Source organism: Nannospalax galili, unplaced genomic scaffold (genome assembly GCF_000622305.1).
Source record: "Nannospalax galili isolate Female #2095 unplaced genomic scaffold, S.galili_v1.0 scaffold770, whole genome shotgun sequence".
Taxonomy (NCBI): Eukaryota; Metazoa; Chordata; class Mammalia; order Rodentia; family Spalacidae; genus Nannospalax; species Nannospalax galili.
The window spans coordinates 1,496,852-1,513,102 of NW_008328344.1; the positions used below are offsets into that span (position 1 = coordinate 1,496,852).

At 42.4% G+C, this 16,251-nt stretch overlaps 1 protein-coding gene across 1 annotated transcript in view; it reads right to left on the reverse strand.

Annotated features, from left to right (window-relative positions):
- Positions 1-16,251, reverse strand: part of Vat1l (vesicle amine transport 1 like) — a 190,375-nt gene that overhangs the window by 43,776 nt on the left and 130,348 nt on the right. The window lies entirely within an intron of this gene.

Consider the following 16,251-nt stretch of genomic DNA (forward strand, 5'->3'; position numbering starts at 1 on the left):
TTCTTTCCTTCCACTTGAAATTTACTTTTATATTCTAAGTGCTCTCCGATATATAGCCATGATTTGCTAGCACTGAGACTGCTCACTTTATTTATAAAGTACTAAACACCGAAGGACATCCAGCATGTCTTGAAACTCCTTTGGGAATGATACGAATATATGTACTTAAAATGCATGCACAGAGAGCTCATGTAACTCTTGTTTTTACCCATGTTGAGAGATACTGCTGATCTTTCCCCCACTAATGATCTCTGCCTGGAAGAGAGTGTCTCATTTTTTAAGCAGCACTGAGCTAAGAGGCCAATAACTGAAGGAGAGGGAGGGGACTTTGTGGAGACAAAGGAAGATGTCACATTCCATCTATCTGGAGAAGGCTGAGCTCACATAAAGACCATTCAGCATCCCTTGGCATTAAGAACATCAGAGCATCCTGTCACAGAGATCTAGAAGCCTTCAATACACATTTCAAAGAACATTGTTGGCTTTCGTGATTTGTCCCTCAAGTCACTAATAAGACATTCTATTCAATTGTTTTTGTAATTGATATTGGTGAGTCCCAGGAAACACATCTTATTTCTTTTATCTTTTTTTATTAAACTTAAATTTTTTTTTTACTTATTTTTATGTGTCTGCATGTATTGCCTGCATGTAGGTAAGTGTACCTGTGTCATGCAATACCCCCAGAGGTCAGAAGAGGCTGTCAGATCCCCTGGGACTGGAGTTATGGACAGTTGTTAGCTGCCATGTGAGTGCTGGGATTCAAACTAGGGTCTTCTGAAAGAACAACCAGTGTTAACCACTGAGCCATCTCTCCAGCCCCTATTTCTTTGATCTTAACTATTTGTTTAAAGAAATATCCTTTTCCAGGACACATGTGGAGGGAGAGTGTCTCTATACAGGGAAACTGTAAGAGGACCAGGACATACCTGTGTGTTTGGGCAGAAAACAGATGCTTAATCAAAGACCTGACTTGGAGAAACTGCAGTTACAAGAGTCATTGGGATTGGGGTGTGGCCAGAGAGGGTTGTAAAGTCACCCTGAGGTGTTTTTATTTTTTATGTGTATGTGTGTGTCTGTGCGTGGGTATGTGCATGTAAGTACAGGTGCCTATGGAGGCCAGAGGACATCCTGGAACTGGAGTTGAAGGTGGCTGTGAGTTGCCCAACGTGGTGCTGTTAATTGAACTTACATCCTGTACAAGAAAAATACATGCTCTGAACCAAAAGCCATCTCTCCAGTTCCAGCCTAGGGTTTGTCTGTTTGTTTGTTTGTTTGTTTGTTTGGAGACAGGATGTTTCTGTAGCCCTAGCTGGCCTGGAACTCACTATGTAAACCAGGCTGGCTTCAGTCTCACAGAGATCCTCCTGCCTCTGCCCCCTCCCAAGTGCTGGGATTAAAAGCATGTACCATGCTCACCCCTACCCTGAGTTTTTAATATAAATTTTTTTTTGAGGCAGGGTTTCATGTAGCCCAGGCTGGCCTTAAGCTTGCGGATGTAACCAAGGAGTATCTTGATCTGTCAGCTTCCTGCCTCTACCTCCTGAGTGCTGGGATGACAGGTGTGCACCATCGTGCGGATTCTTTTTCCCTTGAGTTATGCTGGATATTTTTTAGAGAATTTGACTGTTTTCATGTACTTAACCACAACATCTCTGAGTGCTCTTTTTTTTCCTCTTATTTTTAAATGATGGATCATTGGCAGGGAAGGATCAAAGAATACATAGCATCAGTCATCAAAGAACCACCTACAGCATCTAACCAATTTCATGGTTAAGGTCTTTCAAGGCAGGAAGCAGTGAAAGCTGAAGAAAGATGATGTGCCTGCCTGGCTTTTTATGTTGTTCTAAAGATTTCTCAGAAGGCACCATTCCGTGACCCGGCAACAACTCCCCAGGTCCTTGATCTATTTTATTTGTTCAATCTCCTTTAGTCTCTCTTCTAGACTTTACGTCATCCTCAGGGCCAGAGAAAAAGCAAAATTGATTTTAGGAAGGAAAACTGTAAAAAAATGGTTTCGGGTTAGTCTCCTCTCCTGCTGAGTCTATTTGATTAAATGAAGCAGGACAAACACTAGATGCTGGAAAGTTGAAATGGTTCCTTTGTCTTCTCTTGACTCTGGGTAGAGGAAAGGCTCGGTCATAGAACAAAGAGCTATCAATATATGGATCCCTTAATCCTTTCAGTATTCCTTACTTTTAAGGGGAATATATTTGCCCAGTTTTGTACATACACCTCAAAAACTTGATCAAAGTCAAGTAGCAATTATTTGATAAAAGTGGATCAAATTCATATCTGTCAGATCAGAATCCTAGAAGGAAGGCTGGGAGTAGTGGCTTACAGCAGGCAGAGCTCTGTGAGATTGAGACCAGCCTGGTTTATGTAGAGAATTCTAGGCCAGCTGGGTCTACAGGGAAACTGTATCTAAAAAAAACCCTAAATAAATAAATACATACATACATACATACATACATACATACATACATACATAAAATCCCAGAAGGTACATGTAAATGTAGTTAACCCTGTCATCAGGGCTAGTTTAGGGAAGAAAGGGGGAGGGGTAGATATCAAGGATGCAGAATCAAAGCACACACTCAGTCTTAAGGTGGTGTGTGAATCCTACAATGGGAACTTCCTTAATTTGAACAATCTGTATACCTTGTTCCTCTCACTCCAGCCTTCTTGGATATAACTGTTGGATGACGGGAGACAAGTTAGCTACTAACTTGGAGTACTTCCTATGAGCTACTCTGGCAGGATCACTGCTTTCACAGATACCTTGGGAGAGGGCCTCTGTGTTAGTCACTTTCCGTGTCACCGTGACAGAACACTCAACAGAAACAAATTCAAGGAGGAGAGGTTTATTCCAGATCACAGTTTGGAGGGCACAGTCCATCATGGCGGGGATGACGTGGTGGGAGCTGGCAGAGTGGCTTATTCACATCTTGGTGAGAACCCAAAGTGGTTATCACCCTCAAGTCTCACCCCCAGTCACCCACTTCTGCCAGCTAGACCACAATCCCAAATGTTTCATAATCCCCCAAAACAGCGCCACCGGCCAAGGACCAAGTGTTGAGACACAAGAGCCTGTGGGGGCATTTCATTCAAATGACAACAGAAGCAGAAGCTGAGCTTATTATCGAAATGCATATATTACTGCAATAGAGACAATTTCACACAGCAGCGTTCCTCTTTCGGAGATGGTCACATGTGTGGAAAGAAACTGCTTTTGTAAAAGGAAAGGCTCGAGGCACATCTGACTCTCTCTCTGCCCAGGGCTTGGGCAGATTTTAAGGAAAGGAGGAAATTTCTGTATGATTAAGAAGGGGCTAAATCCAAAGGTCCCAGGGACTGGCTTGAGGGGATATGAAGAGAAGGGAGGGGCTGGAATCTTAAAGAAAGCTGAGGGTTTTGACATCCCAGTATAGTCTCCCTAATATCTCCACTTAAGTTCAAAATGTTTGGTGTATTTTGGAGAGGCAGGATCTTCAGGGACCTGGTGAAGGTGCTGATCTTGATGCTGGAGGAACAGGAAATAGAGAGCCTGGGGCTGGAGAGCTGGCTCAGTAGTTAAGAGCACTAACTACTCTTGCAGAGGACTGGGGTTTGGTTCCCAGCACCCACATAGCAGCTAACAACCATCCTTAACTCCAGTTCCAAGGGATCCAATGCCCTCCTCTGACCTCTACAGGTATACTTACATGTATGCAGACAAAACGCTTATACACATAAAATAAAAATAAAGTAAAAAAAAATACTAAAAGAAAAGAAAAAAAAAAAAAACCAAGATGGTTCCATCATAGTTATCTTCTTGTGGTACTTCCTTTGAGTCACCCCATCACCCCAGCCCCACCTTCCTGTGGTCTAGAAGGAAGCAGAAGGTAGATGAATCTCAAAGCTGAAGAACACATTCTTTCACCAAAATTCACAACTGTATTATTTCATTTATTAGAAACAAATTGGTATTGTTGAGAAATTATCAGAGCAGTGAAGTTGCTTCTTTTAATAGTGCTGTGAGCTCCTAGCCAGTCTCTAGTACTCTGCTCCTATCAGTGGTGGTCAGTAAGCTCACAGCCACCCTCTCCCCAGATTTCTTGTGAAAACAGAGATCTAGGGTGCTGCTGGAGAAGTCCTAGGAGTCTGAGAAACTTCACTGTGGCCAGAAACTGCTGGCTTTGAGATGCCTTCAGGGATAGCCTTGTGGTTCTAAGGCTATGGTACACACAGGATCAACTAAGAGTCTAATATTTTATGTGTATGAGTGTATTGCTGGCATGTATGTAGGTGCACCCATGTCATGCAATGACTGTGGAGGTCAGAAGAGGGCAGTGGATCTCCTGGAACTGAAGTTACTGATGGTTGTTAGCCATGATATGGGTGCTGGAACTGATCCTGGGTCCTCTGCAAGGGCAGCCAGTGCTCTTACCCACTGAGAAATCTTTCCATCCCCTAAGATTCTAGACAGATACACATGGACTGAGGTCTCAGAATCTTCACTTTGTTTTCTCTTGAATATCAGTTCAGACAGTTCTTAGATGATACTAGGGTGACATGGTGTAGTGCAAACTCCATGAGTTGGGAAGCCAGGTGTGAATTTCTCCAGCAGGAAGGGGCTTCATTGCTCTGGGCTTCCATTTCTTCATCTACCAAAGGCAAAAGTTTTGTGTGTGCAAGAATAATAAGAAAGTCTGAGAACTGCCTAGTGCATAGTAAAAGCACCATCAGCCCTAATGCACCCCCTCCCGCTAGGCCCCTATTTTCAAGGCTGCTTTTTCCCCTGCCCCCTACATAAGTCTGAACCTTGCTGTCACATGTCACATCTCCCCCTCTTCCATTCCCAGCTGTGACAAGCTGCTCGCAGTTGCCTGTTTTTCATTATAAAGAATTAATCTCCTCTCATTCCAAGGCCAAGGCGGGGAGAAGAATGCTCTCCTGCAGCCAGTAATAGGCAGCACATCCTACAATGGCTTAGGCACCTTTGTCTGTTCAATTGAAACATGTCTAACTCAGCTGCCTTGCTGGAACTGGCCTTAGTAATTACTGTGATTGTGTGGCTCTGAGTAGCTCAGCTTGAACATAGTGCCTTTTAATTCCAGGACCTTGTGAGAGCCATGCAGATTATATACATGCATGCATGCACACAGACATACTCAATGACACGAATACACATAGAGACAGACATACAGACATGGACACGTGCACATATAGTGTGAGAGGAAGAGATTCTTCCCTAATACAGCGTTTGTCATGATTTCAATTTAAGAGATTCCCCCGCAGGCTCATTGGGGGGGATTAGGGAGTTAGGGGGTTCCTAGCTCATGGGCTTTTGGGAAGTAATTGGATGCTGAGGGGTTTGACCTTATCAATAGCTTAATACTGGAAGGATTAAGGATGACATAATTGGGAGGTGGTGGAAAGTAGGAGATGCAGCCTCTTTGGAGAAAGTAGGTCAGGAGGAGTCGCCCTAGAAAGACATATTTTGTTCCCTGCTCCATTTTATTTTTCCCCTATTTCCTGCCTACCTATGAGGAGAGCCGCTGCCTCTGCAATGTACTGCTGCCATCATTATGTTCTGCCTTGTCGTAGGTCTAAAAGCAACGGAGCCAGTTAACCATGGACTGAAATCCATGCGATCATGAGCCAAATGCCTCCTTCCATCCGTTGACTGTCCCAGGTGTTGGCCATAGTCACAAAAGCCTTCACCATTATAGTCACAGAAACTCTTACACTGTATTCCACAGGTTTGGACTTATCACATAGTAGCAACTTCTCTTAACAGGTGCTAATCTGAAAAAAATCTTTCTGAATTGTGTGGAATTCTCCAATTGCTACTTATTCAAGTAGATTTGAGGTGACTCAGAGAAATGCAAATACCTGAACATCTCCAATGAAATGGTCAAATTAGGACAAAGAAACTACTCATTGAGACATAAAATTAAGGGTGAAATGAACAGATAGAAGACATACAAAAGAGCTCATATATGTTCACGGCTGGGCCCATTTCTGGCTCTTTCAGCCAATGAGAAGGGGACGTGACCTAGTTAGCTTTAACTGTCAACTTGACACAGCCTAGAGTCACCTGAAAAGGGAGTATCAGTTCACAGATTTCGCAGATCTTATTGGCCTGTGGGCATGTCTGGGGGGTGGTCATCTTGATTTTTAATTGATGTCGGTGGGCCCAGCCCACTGTTGTTGGTACCATTCACTAGGCAGGGGGTCCGGGCTGTATAAGAAAGCTGGGTAGCATGGGTCCATGAGAGAGGCAGCGAGCCACATTCCCCCGTGGCTTCTGCGGTAGCTCTCCAGTTGTGAAATGAGTGCCTCGCTCAGCAGTAATGCTTGCTGTGTGGAACAGCAAGCAGGCTTGCCTGGAGGTTCCTGCCTGAGTTCCTGCTCTGATTTCCCTCGATGGTGGACTGTAACTTGTAAGCTCAAATAAACACTGTCCTTCCCTATCGCTTTTGGTTATGGTGCTTATCACAGTGATAGAATGTAACTAGAACAGGAGGCATAATTCATTGCAGGATTTATGGTCCCCAGAAGAGTGTAGCAAACCAGTTTCTTAAGAGAAACATTTCTCCCTCCAGCTTGTGTGTTTCTTCCATGGTTCCTTGTACAGAGGGAAATCTCTGCAGTAGATGTTTTCCGACTCCCGTATCCAGAGATTGTAGAATCTCTCACTGCATGATAGAGAGGCATCAACACACTGCTCACTAAAAGCAAATCCATGATCAGCCAGAGCAATGTCCTGATATATTTTTCTGCTCCAACTAAGTGAGAGTAGGAAGCCAGACTTGCTTCCTTGCTAAGTCTGGTGACACTCATCTGTCCATCAATGAGAGTCCTTCCTACCCCTGAGAAAAGATTTGGTCTTGATATCCTTCATAAGGAAGCTTCCAGGTAACCACTTTTGGTACAAGATAAAACAGATGGTTAATTCTGATCTAGAGCAATGGAGATTTGTGTTAGCTTCTGATTAAGTCATTGTCTGGGTGTGTATATATAAATATATATGAATATTATATGTATATATACACATAGATATACTATGTGTATACACATATATTTAGATACTTAGACTTGTAAGTAATAATTCAGTGGCAGTCTTCAAGTCTCACTGAGGTTTGTGGAGTCACTTTGTTCCTATCACCAGTGGCAGCAATGTTTCAGTGAATCTCTGTCTTTCCTGCATTCTTCTCTCCCTTTACTGGGTTATAGCCTGACATTCCCAGCATTTAAAAGCTATTTTATTTGTTATTTGTATTTTTTATGTGTATGAGTGTATTGCCTGCATGTAGATAGGTACACCTATGCTGTGCAATGCCCAAGAAGGTCAGAAGACAGCATCAGATCCCCTGGAACTGGAATTACAGATGGTTGTTAACCACCATGTGGGTGCATCGCATCAAATCCAGGTCCTCTGCAGGAACAGCCAGTGCTCTTAACTGCTGAACCATCTCTCCAGTCCCACTTCCAGCATTTGTAGGGGCTATGCCTCTCTGTTTCGCATCAAACCCAGGTCCTCTGCAGGAACAGCCAGTGCTCTTAACTGCTGAGCCATCTCTCCAGTCCCACTTCCAGCATTTGTAGGGGCTATGCCTCTCTGTTCATTTCCTCTACCTCTAACCTTCATATGCCACACTAGTTCTGATTAGAAGCAGCCAAGACTTAAAATGGCTAGATTTTGTGGAAATCCAAGTTCCTAGGAACTTGCTCGACCAAACCTGTGTTTTGGCAGCAATTATTGTGCCCTTCCTTCTGGGGTTTTGGCTGTGTCTGAATAAGGTTTGCTTTTAGTTAGATGAGATGTAGTGGACCCAGTGGTAATACAACCAGGTGTGTTCATTACTTTTCCCTTTCGTTGCTGTGATTAAATATCTGACAAGAGGCAACTTAAAAACAAAGGGTCTTTTCTGGTGCACAGTTCAAGGACACACAGCCCATCATGGTGAAGAAGGCACAGCAGCAGGAGTGCAAGGCAGCAGGTCACACTGTGTCCAGAGAGAGACGCACGTGGGTAATCAGCTCATTTTCTCCTTTTTATTCAGTCTGGGACCCCAGTCCATGAGATGATGTCACCCACATTCAGAGCAAGTCATCTCTTAGTTCAAGCTTCTGGAAACACCCTCCTAGATATACCCAGAGGTGAGTTTCCTTGGTGATTCTAAATCTAGTCAGGCTGGCAATGGAGATGAAGCGTCACACCAATATCTCTTGCTTTCTGGATTCTCACTAGAAACTCGTGTTCCACATACCCAGAAGATTTAGGATGTAAGGGCCTTTTATTTCTGTCACACCTTTCTACCATTTTAAACATACACTCACTGTAGCTCACAGGAGATGAGTAGGAAAAAATGGATCTGAGAAGGCAGCTCAGACTCATGCAAGAACACTAGATAATGCCCACATCATATTATTACATGCATCCTACTCTATCTCTGTTAAGCTAGGGAAGGGGGTGTTCATCATTTCCACGTGTCTCTGCCTCTCATTAATTTTAATTATGAACTGCCTGGCAACGCTGTCACAGAACATTTCACATTCCAGGTCTAGCCTCTATTTCTGTTAATTGGAGAGTGTTTTGTTTCAACTAATCAGCCTAGCATCTTTCCAATCAAAACAGCATCCCAGTCTAGGTACAACAGTCATTCATCAGGGAAAGGTCTGCAGGGTTCTAAAATCAGGAAGCACAAAAGCTTTTCTGTTTTCCTCTGGATACCCAGGTTGCAGGTAAAGCGTTGGAACGAACACACACACACACACACACACACCACACACACACACCCCCGACCTCTAACCTCCCAAGAGACTTATAGTCATTCACTGATAACGACTTGTTTTCATTAACCTTCCCTTTCCCTGTTCATACAGCTCTACTATGAAAGGAAAGATGGATGTCTTAGTATTATATATCTAATGGAGGCTCTCTTGAATAAGCAACAGCCAGATAGGAAGGAGTGATGGATAGTTTCTGCCTTCTAAGCATCTTAAATTTTAACTAACAGCCTAAGCTCATATGTGTGTGTGAAAGAGAGAGAGCGAGAGCAAGTGCGAAAGAGAAAGAGAGGGATAGGGAAGGACAGAGAAAGAGGGAGGGAGGAAGAGAGAAGGGAGAGAGGGAGAGAGAGTAGTCCAGTGAGCAGACATTAACTGGGTCCTGAGGTAAATGAGGGAAGGTTCTGGTATCCAAGAAGCTCAGGCTGGAAGGAAAAGGAAGTTAGGCAAAGTAAGAAAAGACGAATATTTGATTTGGGATAGTGGTGGATGCATTTCTCTACTTTTAAACCTTCATCTTCAGGGAGGGAAGTGGGTCTTGAGAAATGATTGGAACAGGACGTTTTCTACCCGCTCTACAAAAGATGTCAGCCTGGTCCACCATGGGTAGCACTGAGGCTCCCAACAGGGGTTGGGATCTGACATTTTAGTGCTGGTCATAGCAAGACAAGGAGAACAGCAGTCATGGGAAGACACGGGCAACAGGAAGACAAAATAGCCAGTGAAGGAGTCTAACTGAAGGATGATGGCTGCTGGAGTTACTCTAGGGGCTGTGGGATGACAAGGGGGCACTAGATTCAAGAGACATTTAGCAGGACAAAGAAACAGCACAGGTGTTTGAATATGTGTCTGTAGAGAAAGAAAAATGCCAGCTTTGGCTTTTCACATGACGTCAGTAGCATTAATTGGGTCATAATGAGGAAGATATTTCTCAGTGTCAGAACCAGTCCTTAGCTTATTGGGCTTTGACTGGCCTCTGAGACCACAAAATAATGAGCTTGCTGGGCCAGCTAGTGTGAGGCTGAGCCAATTAGCGTATCAGTAATGCCTCTGCTTCAGTTCCCATTCACATAGTTCTTCAAAGTGTGTCTTTAGATAGAGAAAATTCAAGATTATGAATCTATTCCTTAGTCTTCCATTTTGCTGCCTAATGGGATGCCAAATAATTGGTGGCTTCCTAGGGTGATGGGAAGGCACAGCCCACACCTAGAGCGTGTTCAGTATTAGGCATCAACTGATGCGTACCCTGTGGAGCTCCACCAAGCAAACACATGGAAGAATCCTCAAAAGCTGAGCAAATCTTTGAGCTGCCTCATTACTCCTTAGTGTGTGTTATGGGTTGGATCTGAAATGTCTCCCACAGGCTCATGTATTTGAACACTTGGTCCCCAGATAATGGCACTCTTTTGGGAGGTTGTAGAACCTTTAGGAGGTACAGCATCTGGACTGAATGGGTCACTGGGAGGCAGGTCCCGAGGGTTATATAACCTGGTGCAACTTCCAGCCTGACCTCACTCTGTTTCCTGTTCTGATGAGCCATGAGGAAGCCTCCTCACAGTCCCACCACCATGCCTTCCCTACCATAATGAAACTGTACCCTCTCAAATCATGAACCCAAATAAACATGTCTTTTCTTGATTCTATCAGATATTTTGTTCCAGAGAGGAGAAAATAACTAATATAATATACTCTGTAATAATCTCTCCTACATTCTGAGAAACTGCAGCTAAGAAGCACGGTGGCTTGACAGATCAGTCTTGGATTAGCCAGAATAGAGATCTGATCCACCCTATGCCAATCTTTTTGATTCTCCGACAACTTGCTTATCAGTAACCCTGTAAACTGTGTGAATAGAAACTCTGGACAAACTAAAACCACAACTTTGGTTAGTCTCTGAGCTTGACTGAAAAAAGTATCTTTGTAATTACAATGATTTGAGGCTGAAAAGGGATCCCTGGGACCGAATTAGGATGAATTTAATTATCTCTGTTAAATTTGCTGTGGGACCTGAATCCCTTTAGCAATTTTTATTTTCCAATATTAAAGGTGAGATGATTAAAGGCAATACTTTAATAAAAGCTAACATGACTGAAATTATAAAGCATAGATATACTTTCCTTATAATAGCTACCTCTCAGAGTTCACTGTGGCTGAGCGTCTTTTATCTATCTCTTTTATTTCCCTTTCCGTTCTGGTTCCATTTCCTGTTTCTCATCTCTTAACTAGGAAGATGGGCTTAAATGGCCTCTAATCCTTTCCCTCTCTTCCCTCTCATCCTTCCAAATTGGCCCTTAATTAATAAAGTGAAGTTTCCATGGAGACTTGACAGTCTTACGTTACATTTCACAGTCTCTATTGGGCCAAGGAGATGGATTGTTCAAGTGTCTCTTATCTAAATCCTTCAAGTTCTGGTAGATGAGTAATACATTTTGATTCACTGAGGACTACACAAAGATGATTTTTTATCAAAGAAGTGCCCATTCAAGCTCCTGTGTGGCCCGGCTGTTGCTGTGGAAATAATGACATATTCTGCCCCAAGAGCAATCATCACTAATCAGGAGAGTGCCTTCTGCCCAGGATGCCAACAACACGGAAATGACAGAGGTGTCTCTGAAGACAGGTCTGCTTTAAAGAAAGGGCAGAATTCAATGTGGTATAAGAAAACCTTTTGGCAGTATACTTGAAAAACAAATCTCAACCTTGGTGTAGATTCTTTGAAAGCTATGATATTTCTTTGTTGATACTTCAACAAGTGATAAAAACATCAAATCCTCATTTATAAAAAAAACCTCCATCCATTCATATACCTATGTACGTATGTGTATGTATATAGTATTTTCCAAAGATTTATTTATTTTTAGTTTATGTGTATGAGTGTTTTGCTTGCATTTATGTAAGCACACCACATGTATACAATACCCACAGAGAGTGGTGAATCCTCTGGAAATGCAGTTACAGATGGTTGTCAATTACTGTGTGGGCCCTAGGAACTGAACCCAGGTCCTCTATAAGAGCAACCAGTGCTCTTAATCACTGAGCCATCTCTCCAGCTCAACACACACATATATATAATCTACAATCATCTATAATCTATAATATAATATACAATATATGTGTGTATATTTTTATACATATGTATAAAATACATATATGTATTTTAATTTTTAATTTAATTGTCAGCCACCATGTGGACCCTGAAAACTGAACCCAGGTCCTCTCCAAGAGCAGCCAGGTGCTCTTAACCACTGAGCCATCTGTCTAGCACCAATACAATTTCAAATTTTAATTTAAATTAATTCAAAATTTTTGAGCTGTGGTCTTACTATGTCGCCTAGGAGGCCTGAAAGTTGCTATATAGCCCTAATCTGGCTAATCTGGATCTTGCAATCCTCTTGCCTCAGTTGTCAGACTCCTGGGATTCTAGGCATGCACCACCATGCCCTGCTGACATTTCTTCTCAGTGCTCAGAACAACTCTGTGTGGAGAGTAATATGTTCCTGATTTTGTAGAGGTGGAGGTAAAAAGCACCTTCAATTTTTTTATTTATTATTTCTATTTTGTGTGTATGAGTGTATTGCCTGCATGTAAATGCACCCGTGTCATGCAATGCCTGAGGATGTCAGAAGAGGGCATTGGATACCCTGGAACTGGAGTTACAGACAGTCGTAAGCCACAATGTGGGTGCTGGGAATTAAACCCAGGTCCTCTGCAAGAGCAGTCAGTGCTCTTAACCACTGAGCCATCTCTCCAGCCCCCAAAGCACCTTCTGATCTTCAATGTCCTGCAGCTACTGCGGTGACACAAGTGGGACTTGAACTCTGATCTCTGAACCTGGACTCTGTCCGTTTTCTTCTGTATCGTGTTGTTGAGATATGTTGTGTCCTATCGCAGGGAGAGATCTTGCAGGCAGCATTTTAAAGGACACTTCTGAGCTCAGGAGTATACAGTGAGTCCTTGTGGGTGGGTATCCTGAACCCAAACTGCTGTTCATGGTACTGCAGATGTTACCATGGTCCTGCTCTTGGCCCCTCATGCTTACTGGTCCCACAGTATTGCTAAACCATCTCTTTGTCTCTTAGTCCTCTTGTTGATTGATGCTGCCTGCACAGCAGGCCAGACCCAGGGCATAGATGGTCCCCATTCAACCCCCATTCAACCAAGAACTTTTGATAGTTGAGTTGTGGTATATCAGTCGCCTCTTCCTCAGGTGGATCGTGCTGAGGTGGCTCAGTAAAGCCCCAGTGGGACTCACTCATCTCCTCCAGAAAGCTGGAAGGATAATGGATCTCATGGTGATCGCCTTCTGTGGTTGCTTTTCTCTGTGGCAAAATGCCTGACAGAAACTGAAAGGAAGAAAGTTAATGCTGGTTCACAGTTGAGTGAGATTTCAGTTCTTCATGCACTGGGAAGACATGATGGTTGTATAAGGTACTTTTTTTCACAGCATTGACCAAATGTCTCACAAGAGCAACTTAGGAAGGAAGAGTTATTTTGGCTTGCAGTTTGAGGGTGCCGTCCATCATGGTGGGGAAGTCAGTGGCAGGAACTTGAGTCACATTGTATCCACAGTTGGGAAGCAGAGAGAGACAAATGCTCTCTCTGCTCAGTTTGCTTTTCCCTTTTTATTCAATCTAGGACTTCAGCCCAAGAAAGGGTTTTACCTACAAACAGTCAGGGTCTTTCTGGCTCTACCTTTTCTGTTCACCTTCACTTGCCATTCGTTCTCAACTTGTTCATCCATCCTCCCAGGTTTTGTCTTCCAATTTCTATAGCAACGGAACACCAACAACATGCTCTCCATCCCTAAGCTTTTGCTCATACTGTTTGTAGTCAAGATCTACACCTGTCATGGTTTATGCTTCCTTCTGGACTTTGCTGAAATCCAGCAATCTATGGGCCCTCCTTAGTGACATCTTGGTGATTTTGGCATTTTTGCAACATTTCTCCACCATGTGCTACAACTGCCTAGACCCTTAATCTCTCATCTATGCCATTTGCTCCCGCCTAAATAGATTCTAAGTCTCTGGGTTTCAGGATCATGGTCACAAACAGTGGTGTGCTAGTAAATACAGCTGACTCTCTGGGGAGGAAAAAAAATCATATGTACACACATAAATTTGTGATAAATCCTCCTGGCATAGAGAGTGTATGGCAGACAATTTGGAAATGTTAGTAAAACACACAACACTGTTGTCAAGACTGTATATTTGATTCATTCTCATAGAATGTGGTACTTGATTTTTGCCAAACCTTTGATCTGTAGCCAACCCATGGGTACCATTCAACCATGATTTGACAAAGTGAGTTGCATCCCAATCCAATGACTCCTAACAAAAGAAACTTGGTGCAATTCCATCTGTTACGTGATTGATATCTGATCTGTGGTAAAGCTATTTCTTATTCTTGAAGAAATTCTATTTAATAAAGTAATCTTTTTGGTTTTAGCACCAAGCATGGCAGCTTTTAAATACTAATTTTCATTATTCACCTTTCTTCCATTACTCTTTATTTTTGGCAGGGCTGGGGATTGAACATTCTGAGCAAGCATTTTTATCAATGCCCTTTTTCTTCAACTCTCCATTATTTTTCAAAGTATATTAGACAACCAAATACTAAATCAAGTTCTGATTGTAGTGTTCGCTAATTCGCATGGGTTAAAAACTCCCATCAAGCTATTGACCTGATGTCACTAAATGTGTAGGTGAGTAGGAGGTACCCTTACCATCCTATCAAACTTCCACCGAAAAGATAAAAGTAAGTGCAAATAAACTCAAGAGCTAGTCAAGTAAAGAAAAATGATTAGAAAGTAAGGCGTTTCAAATATTAATTACCTTTGATTTCAATAATTATTTGAATGATGTTTATGTAATTTAGTATTTAATAGCTTTGTTGGATGACTGGCTGCAATACCCCTGCCTATTCAGCCATCTACTCTTGAGAGCTGATAAGAGCCAGCTCTGGTACACTAAGGCTTTTGTTTTGTGATCCAGTGTGTTCTATGGTTCTGGGCTGCAGTAAAAGCACTCTGAACACTTGATGTGGGAACGAGCAGCATTGGTTTTAACAGGGCAGATGGCCAACGTGCTTGAGAAAACAAATCAGCCCTCTAACATTTCCCTAGTAAACGCTGTTGCTGTAAAGTGGTATTTGGAGAGAGGGGGAGTCTCAGCACTTTCATGAGGTTCATGGGCTCATTCTTGGGGTTTTTAACCTCACCCTCATTCTTCATATATGAATTCAGTATCTGTGTAGAGTCTTAAAATTACCCTTCATATTTGATGCCCAGTATTGTTTTGAACACTCTCTCCTGCCAGTTTTTATAGTTACAGTATATACTGGTTCACTGTCTTTCTCTGGCTGCACCAGGGAATATCCCAGGGAAGTCTGTGATGTTCCCATAGGAACCACAATAAGGAATAGCAAAGGAAGACAGGACTAGGATAAGGAGGGAGAAAAATGCAAACACGGAAATATTCAGATTGCCAGCGATGTGGGTTCAAATCCCAGCTCCTCCACTGAGCAGATGTGTGATCTTATTTTTTTTATCATTATTTTAAAAAAATTTTAATAACTACATGATTTGAAGAAGCATTTCATTACAGCTTTAACATATTCAGTAACACACTCCAGAGCAAGAGTACATCTCTTTCACAAGTGGCTGTAAGTTTCTAGGTTCATAGGTGAATTAGTACAGTTATATAATATTGAACTCAGTATAAGCCCTGTAAGACATAAAATTGAATGAGTTTTTAACCTTTAAAAAAGATCTCCATTTCATTTTAGAATATATTGTTCCTTGCAGAAAGACTCATTGTTTTTGCTACTAACACTGAGATGTTGGTGCATGCATCTCTAGTCTGTATGCATCTGATTATTACTAGTCATAATCGGTTGCACGTTGACCCTTGGTGCCTGTGTATGTCTATAAAATCTTCAGGTAGATTTCAATGGTAATGTTTATCACTTCTACTAATTAACATGATGTAAATTTCCATGCTTCCTCCTCAAATATAATACATTTTAAAAAATTTGTTGATTTTTTTTGTGTGTGTGTGTATATCACATAGGACATTCCAAACCATCTTATTGAACTATACACACACTTCCCGGATGGCACCCTCCCATAGCCTCCCTTCCCCTACTAGAGCCCTTATACTCTGATATCCCAGCTACTGTTTGCTGTGTTGTTGGCACCCCCAGCCATTCCCTACTTGCCCTTCTGGTGAATCTAGTCAGCCTATCTATAGGGCTTTGTTTTAGGAGGGTCAGCTGTTCCTCATCTAGTGGTTATCAGTTGTCTATATTCCTTTGGATAAGATTGGGGTCTGCTGTACATTTTCTCAGTTCTATGCTGGGTTACTATCTGGGAATCCCCTTGGCCACCCTGGCCAACAACTCAAAAGAAGGTATCGCTTGTCTGGCATTGTTGCTTGTTGTGTAGCCTTTAGCTATACATATGGACTCTTATGAAATTAT